At 38.3% G+C, this 8,729-nt stretch overlaps 1 long non-coding RNA gene across 1 annotated transcript; it reads right to left on the bottom strand.

The window, feature by feature from the left end:
* Window positions 1-337: 337 nt before the first annotated feature.
* Window positions 338-5,663, bottom strand: LOC131333384 (uncharacterized). The gene is made up of 3 exons (XR_009201791.1): window positions 5,327-5,663; window positions 4,868-4,916; window positions 338-786 (listed from the first exon to the last, which is right to left on the bottom strand). It is a non-coding gene; the product is annotated as an uncharacterized LOC131333384 (long non-coding RNA).
* Window positions 5,664-8,729: the final 3,066 nt, after the last annotated feature.

Here is an 8,729-nt window from a genome sequence, read left to right as displayed (position 1 = left end):
TGGGCATTTTGACGACGAATTTTTTTCCGTTGCAAAAACCGATCAAACTAGAAAAAAAAATTTCCCACTTCTATTACTTTGTGGTCACCGATTTTAACTCAGTGGCCATGTTTCAACTCAGCGAGTGTCGCAACGCGGGGCTCTCTTGGAAATTGAGTTGATGGGAATGCATTAACTAGGTGAGACAAATGTCAAGAGTGTTTTGGGAGCCTCTTTTTATTGGCTTTTTGCATTTTTTTATTAATTTACTTTTTTGCAAAAAAAAGAAGAGAGTAATATATACATAATTCTCTTAGACCCTAAATGAGAATGCAAAAAAAAAAAAAAAACTCCTCAGGGCCTCATTCTCCATTTCAGCCTCTATTATTCAAATTCCAGAATTCATATGTTGGCAATGTGTTCTGGTGGTGCTATGCCAAACATCCAAAATGCGAAAAAAAAAGAATGCAAAATTAAAAAAAGAGGTAGCCAACACCCCTTGTAATACAGCTTCGGCTCCTTGACAAGAGCCTTAATTGGAAAAAGGAAAAAGCTATGGGCGTTTGGCATTGAAAAAGGTGATAAAGAGTCTTTAATGGCCCCTGATAGTTTATCAAATAAATTGATAAGTCGGGCATTTCCCCCTTCCCCCATCCTAATGTGTAGTGAGAAAAGGAGCCGAGGCATCATGTGATGATGCCAAGAGGACACCGAATAATCTCTCCCAATTTAGGAATGAGACCATTGAAGTGCATCCATCTCCCTAGCAATAATCTTCAAAACAACAAGACCAAAGTGACAAAAACCCTGCGGATAAAAAAAGAAGAGTGACCGAAACCCTTGAAGTGCAGCCATAGACTTCTTCAAAACAACAAGACCAAAGTGATTGAAGTCCTTGAAGAGCAGCCGTAGACTCCGATCGCATACTTAATTTTGAAAATAAATTGACAAAGCAAGCCTAAAAATATTTCCACAATCATACAAAACTTAGCAGAGTAATAAATGGAAATAGAAGACAAGCTGACTAAGGTGATTTAATTTGGAGGTAGATTTCTTTGTGCTCTTCAAAAAGCTTTGACTCGAATCTTGGTTGTTTTCTCAATTACCTGTGTCTTTAAACATAAGGTTTTCATGCAAAACGAACATTTTTTAGGCTGGAATGGATGAATTGCTAGATTAGGAGGTAATTAAGGGTTTGAATTATCTCCACTAGATTTGGGGCCTTCTCCATTGCATCTCAAATTTCTTGTATTTTTGGTATATATATAGATATTATAGTGCAATTGGTCGAGGCCAATATGGAAAAAGAGAAGTTTTGGACTTCCCAAATAGAGAGTGAAACACGAACACCTTTGTATTCGTTTTGATTCTGGAGCAAGCAACGAATTTGTTGCATTCTGAAAAACTCGAATTAAAACTCCATTTTTTTTTGAAAAGCGACAAAATTTATTAATCTTTGAAAACAAGTTACAAAGATTAAAAGGACTCTAAGCAGCATTAAGCCGGAGAAAAAGAAAACCCACATGGAGAAACAACAAACTCTAGCAATCATATGCAGAGAAGGATCTAAAGGGAGAGAAAAACAAACCAAAGTTGGCAAGAAGCCAACAATGGCAGAGCACCAACAATCCCAAATAGACTCCTAACGCCTAAGACCCAAAACAACACCCTGAAGAGATACATCCAAAGATCCGAAAAAGAAACACCCCACCCAAAGCCTAAAAACTCCATTTGGTACTGATTCAGTGATTCTAGCTCTGCAACCAACGTCATTCACATACATGGCACATATGAAATAGTCCAAGCCATGAAATAAGTACAAGACATGATGCAGGAGCAAAACAATGATAATCGGAAAATGAAGAGTTATCTTACTTATTTTTGAAGTGTCTATTTAGTTTCTAGTCAAAGTATCTTTTGGTTTCTAGTCAACGTCCTTTAGTTTTTTGTTTAAGTATTTATTATATGTCTTAAGTATCTGGTAGGTTGTGTCTTTGGTTTAATAGTTGTCTAGGTATTTGGAAGGTTTGCGTTGGACTATGTTGAGCATTTATTTTGAGTCTTGAAGAGTCATCTTTTGTAATGCCTATTTATATAAGTTTTAATGAATGAAAAAGAGGAGTTTGAGTTTCTAAAAAAGATGTGCAAGTATTTCTTGCTTGAGAGTGAGTGATTCATCCGACAATCAAGTGTGACTTGATCACGTGAGTGTTTTCCGCGATTAGCAACGTCGAGTGACTTCCGTTGCCCCCGGTGAGTGGCATCCTGGGAGTATCCCATCCTTTGCGGGTTTCGACCGGCATCAAGACGTTATAATACTTGTTGATCGATAATAAGAGGATTGACTAATTAATTTACTATTAAGACTTTAATTAATCTTGACAGCATGTTGTATGGCCCTCGTCAAGGTACGTATCAATGGTTCTGCTACTAAGGAATTTCACACTCAGAAAGGCCTAAGGCAAGGAGATCCCTTATCACCTTTCCTTTTCAACATTGTGGTGGAAGCTCTGAATATTTTGTTGGAAAGCTAGGTTTTAAACATTATCAAGGGTACAAAGATTGGGGCTAATGGAATTGTTCTTTCTCATTTACAATTTGCAGATGATACGATACTATTTTGCAATAATGATAGAGTGGAGATGGCTAATATAAAAAGGATTCTAAGGTGTTTTCAGCTTATGTCTGGCCTAAAAATAAATTTCTCCAAGAGCTCTTTGTGTGGAGTTAAGGTCAGCCAGCAAGATGTTACTACTCTTGCTCAGGTGATGGGGTGCAAAGTAGAGATCTTGCCAATCAAATACCTGGGGTTGCCTTTGGGTGCAAATCCGAAAAGAATTAAAATATGGGAACCAGTTTTGGACAGAATGGGTAAAAAGCTGAGCATTTGGAGAAGTAGATTCAACTCAACGGGAGTTAGACTTACTCTTCTGAATTCTAACTTTGGACATCTGCCCGTTTATTTTATGTCCCCTTTTAAACTACCAATAGTTGTTGCCAAGGCCATAGAGAAGACGCAGAAACAATTTTCTGGGGTGACTCTGTTGATAAGAAGAAGCTACATCTGGTGTGATGGAGTAAGGTTGCCAAGAAGAAAGAGAATGGAGGTTTGGGAGTGAAAAATCTGAAGATCCAAAACCTAGCACTTCTTGCTAAATGGTGGTGGAGGTTTAGTAAGGATAAAGATGGCCTTTGGGTCAAGGTCATTAGAGGGAAGTATAATCTGATTCAAAGTTGTTGGCTTCCTCATCTCTCCAATTCTGGAGAGGTCACCAATACATGGAGAGAGATTTGCTCCATAGGGGATGCAATTTCATGTATCGGAACTATAATTCAAGAGGGCTTCAAAGTTCTTGTGGGGTCGAACCAAGATACGTTATTCTGGAACCATATTTGGTTGGGGGATAAGGCTCTCAAGGATGTTTACCCAAGGCTATTCCGAATTTCTAATCAGAAGGACTTTGTTGTTAGTGCTATTAAGGAAGGGGCAGGTGAAGATAGTTGGAACCTACTTTTTGGTAGAAGTCTGTATGAATGGGAAATGCTCCAAAAGATGGAGTTACAACAAAGATTACATAGTGTAACTTTGGACTCTTCCAAAAAGGATGTATTGCACTGGAATTTGTCTATAGACAAGAATTTCTCGATGAAATTAGTTTATGGCCAATGGGAGCAGCAGGTGCAGGCCTGAGATGAGGTATTGGGGTCCGTATGGAAGAACCTTAGTCCGCCTAAGGTTGAAATTTTCTCGTGGCTGGCTTTACAAGGAAGGGTGGCGTCCAGGTCGGTGCTCGTGAGTAAGAATATGATTCAGATGGGTCCATTGTCAAAGTGCCCATTTTGTGCTTCATTTGAGGAAACCCTTGAACACCTATTTTGCACTGTCAGTTTTCTTGGAATACTTGGTCGCTTATAATGGTGTGGTGGTAGATGTTTTGGGTTTGTCCACCCTCTTTGGAGGACTTAGCTAACTGGTGGTTTGGCACAAGGTTTAGAAATTTGGAAAGGCGCATTTGGGAGGTGACATTCTTTGCGACCTTATGGTCATTGTGGCTTGCAAGGAATGACCTCATTTTCAACAATACCTCAAGATCAGCTAGTGAAGTAGGGGACCAAATTAAGACTAAGGTGGCAATGTGGATGAAAGCTAAGTTCGATATCAAGGTGTACTCCGTAGAGGATTTTAAATGTTTTCTTCATGGTATTCGTAAGCTGAAGCTCTAATTTTGGGTTTGAGGTGTAACACATCCAACCCCTGGCTGGATGGTGTGTTTTGTTCTTTGTGTTTCCTTTTTCGTGGTTGAGCAAGTTCGCTCTTCCCTCTTTCCCCCTCGATGTATCCTTTTCGAGATTTATAAAATTGTTTCGTTTGCTGAGGAAAAAAAAAAATGAAAACACAAGGTGAAGTGGTGAACACAATACAGTACTCCAGCATGCTACTAGGTTTGGAGGTATTATGTAAGAATGGGGGATTGGATAGTAAGGGGTATTATGTAAGAAGGGTGAGTCCACATTGATATGACGGGGGGATTAAATAATACATGGTTTGGATGAAGTATAAAATGGGGGAATAAGGTTGTTTTGTAGTTGAATGAAAGAGAGAGGGTGTATTATAAGGAGAGATTCCACAAAGCCGGCTCCCACTCTAGCCATGTGTAAGCCCCCCTCAGCGGTATTAAGGGGGATTATGGAGCGGGGGTATTAAGATATCCACCCTAGTTTTGGACTTCCCAAACCACGTCATATGCACGGACCCACATATTAGAAGGGGGGATATCGTAATCCCCTTCACATCGCTGCATCCAAACAGGCCCTAAGATCAAAGAATACCACAGCACAGTAGAAAAACATATACATAGTGCGAGTATCTTCGGCACCGAATACTAACCTTTAGTCAAAGAAGTTATGTACCCATTGCAGTTATCGAATGTTGGGACCTGCCAAAATATTGTGTGCTAAGATACGTACATTCTAGGTATATATAAGATTACAAAATGTTGTGTTTCTTTAATAGCAAAAAAGATTACAAAGGCTCTATGTATGCAACCAAAAGAAAAAAAACAACAAAATCAGAGGTTGGCACTGACATAAAACCCCAAAATGAAACACCTGATCCCCCAAAACCAAAGTACCAAATCATGATACAAAACACCAAAATGAAACCTCTCCCAAAACCCAGCCACACCTAAATAAAAAAAGAATGCCTTTAAAAGATGGTTTAAAGGCATGCATCTATGTAGGTCAAAACAACAAGAGCCAATAGTGATAAAGCTATGCCATAAATCACATTATTGCCATAACACAAAAAAAAAAAAAAAAAAACTCATTAGAATAAATGTAGCCTTACTTCTCTGAGGCAGCAACAAAGAAGAGTTGGTTTTGGAAAAAGGCCGTCATACACCTTTTCTCTAACCAATAAAAGCAACAAGCATTAGAACCTGTAATCGTACCCACTTAAACAAAAGGAAAATACCAATGGCAGTCCATTGTGTAGTGGTTAATTTCCAAAAAGTGCATTAATATATATGAAAAATATATAGATATCTACACTATGCAAGTGCATGGGTATCTACGAAATGCATGTGTGCAGTGGTTAGAAGAACTGTAAACAAAACACCAAAATTAGAAAAGCGAGTTGCATATCTACAAACACATGCAAGATATATATTAATCAACTACACAATTAACAACAAGAAGAAACTAACCTTTCAGTACATTTAGGCACAACCATAAATAATACTTCCACAGATCAATGTTTTTTTTTTTTTTTTTTGCTCGGCAAAACGAAACATAATATAAACTCGAAAGGGTACATCGAGGGGGCTCGAGTGACGAAAGCTAAACAAACTTACACAAACAATCAGCCAAAGCAGAAAAACAAAACAAAAAAAGCCACGCCCCTTACAATGACTTCCAACAGAAAATTGGAGGAAAAAACAAACACCTCATACACCACTGCAAACAATCTTTACAGTTTCAACATTCTAATTCCATCCAAAAAAACCTTAAAATCCTCGACCGTGAACACCTTAATGTTGAACTTTGCCTTTATCCACATAGCAACTCTAGCTTTAATCTGCTCGCCCACAACCCCAGCTCCCGATGTGGTGTTGTTAAAAACATAATCATTTCTCGTCAACCACAAAGACCACAAAGTCGCAAAGAAAGTAACTTCCCACAAACTTTTCTCCAAATTTCTAAATCTACTTTCCATCCACCACCTGAAATGAGCTTCCAGAGATGCAGAACACACCCATCTCAAATGCCACCAGTCTAGAATTTGTGACCAAACAACCCACGAAAAGTGACAGTGCAAAAATAGGTGTTGCGGAGTTTCCAAGTGCAGCGAACAAAAAGGGCACAGAGTAGATTGGCTCTCTGGAATCAAATTTCTACCCAAAAGCACAGAACGCGTAGCCACCTTGGATTGCAAAGCCATCCAAGCAAAGATTTCCACCTTAGGAGGGCTAAGGTTCTTCCATAGAGCACCCAACACCGGATTTCTTGAGTGCTCATTGCTTTCCCACTGATTGTACACCGATTTCACCGAGAACCGATTATCCGAGGTCCATCTCCAATTCAAGAGATCACGACAAGATGAGTCCAGAAAAATTGGTTGTAACTTCTGCTTTAATTCCTCCACTTGAAAAGATTCCCAATCGCGTAAATCTCTACTAAAAAACAAATTCCATCTATCCATTCCAATACCACCCGAAATTGCACTGACAACTGCTTCTTTTTGAGTAGAAATTAGATACAGACGGGGATACTCCTCCCTAAGCGTTGTGTCCCCCAACCATACATGGTTACAGAAAGAAATCTCCAAACCCGAACGAATTTGGATTTGAAAACCCTCCTGGATGATACTTCCGATACACGAGGACACTTCCCCAATTGCACATATATCCCGCCAAAAATTTGAGGCCCTACCAGAGATTGGCATACTAGGAAACCAACAACCCTGCTCCAAATTGTACTTCCCTCTGATCACCCTCACCCACAACGAATTAGACTCTTTATTGAACCTCCACCACCACTTGGCTAGAAGGGACAAATTTTGCACCAACAATTAATTAACCCTCTATTTAAGTGTAGAAAATACTTTTCGTGTCAACTTCGCCAATTCCATACCATTAGATATCTAACATTTTTCCACATGCGGTAGGAACAAATAATCTTGAGTGGGGCTTGTCGTGTTGGTTTTGGAGGGGCCGGCCGGCTAGCACTAGAGTTTAAAAGAGAAAACTCGTACCACTTGAAAATTTTCAAATGATCAATCTTTATTCAAATGTTGTGAATTCCATACCAAGTGTTTTCAATTCAAAGCGATTCAAAGAAATGAATTCGATACACACCTAAATAGAAATGTGTATTGTAGCATTTCTGTACCATTTGAGCAAATACAAAAATAATTATCAATTCAACAACAGAATATCTGTATGTGCTAACAAATGCTCCCATTTTCTATTGTAATGGAAGCAAAAAACTATACTCAAAATGAGGAAAAGAAGTGACCGAAAAATGACCCCGTAATTGAATACCTGTTGAAAAAATTGATGCCACATTAGTTAAACGACCCAAAAAGGGCGTATGTTACCCGAGTGTTGCTATTGGTACATATAATATGTACATACAATGTACATATAGATTTTGTGGGGCCCAATTTAGGTTCCACAAAAATAATCCGAACCGCTAATTATTTTTAAAACATCTTTTTATGGAACCCTGTAAAAAATCAGCTTAACCTGATATCGGTAAGGATTTTTTCTGAATTTGTAGTGGCGAAACTAAGCAATTAAGTAGTTTCGCCTCCACAAATTAAGAAAAAATTCTTACCGATATCGGGTTGTGCTGATTTTTTTACAGGGCTCCATAAAAAAATGTTTGAAAAATAATGGGCGGTTTGAATCATCTTTGTGGGACCCGAAGTGGGCCCCACAAAACTAATATGTACATAATATGTACATTTCATATGTACCCCTAGCATTTTTGTATGTTACCCTATATATGGTAGCTAATATTGATACAAGTGACTCCATACAAGGTATCAGAACAGCAAACAATGACGTGATCCATAGATTTAAATATCAGCATTACGTTTGGCCGCTACGTCTGATGCCGCTATACCTCGTTATATCACTGCTATGAAAAATTTACCCATGTATTAGCCGATTCCTAATATGTATCGCTATGGATTTGACTTTTTTCCCACTTTGCGACCGCTATGCCCTCTTAAGGAGGCGCCAAAAATAATTTTAAAAAATTCACGATCAATATACTGGATTTTTTTTTTTTTTTTTGCTTGGATCGATATACTTGATTCCCGCTACGTATCATTCGATACATCCGTTATTGCTATACCGTTACAGCTACCCTTATTCAAAACCTGGACTACATCTTGATGCGATCAAAGAAGTGAAACATATTGAATCTGACAATGGGGAAAACGAAAATACAGAAAGTAACATGCATCTTGGTTCCCTCAACAATTCTATGGGAATATAATTTTTATGAGCATAAGTGATCTACGTACGACGAAGTATTTGACTTTCAGCATATTAGTTTCTGAAAAGCAAAAAAATAAAATTATGACTAGCCACCATACAAAACATCTCAGTCCTACATCAATATCCAAAAGACTCTAACGATTAAACAGCTAGAATTAATTAACACCAAAAAGTAGTTTAAACTTTAATCCCCATTATACAAGTCTGCCAGAAAAATTAATTACCTTTAACAACCTGCAGGTT

The sequence above is a fragment of the Rhododendron vialii genome, chromosome 7a, assembly GCF_030253575.1.
Source record: "Rhododendron vialii isolate Sample 1 chromosome 7a, ASM3025357v1".
Lineage (NCBI taxonomy): Eukaryota > Viridiplantae > Streptophyta > Magnoliopsida > Ericales > Ericaceae > Rhododendron > Rhododendron vialii.
This window is presented reverse-complemented; position numbering and strand designations above follow the sequence as displayed.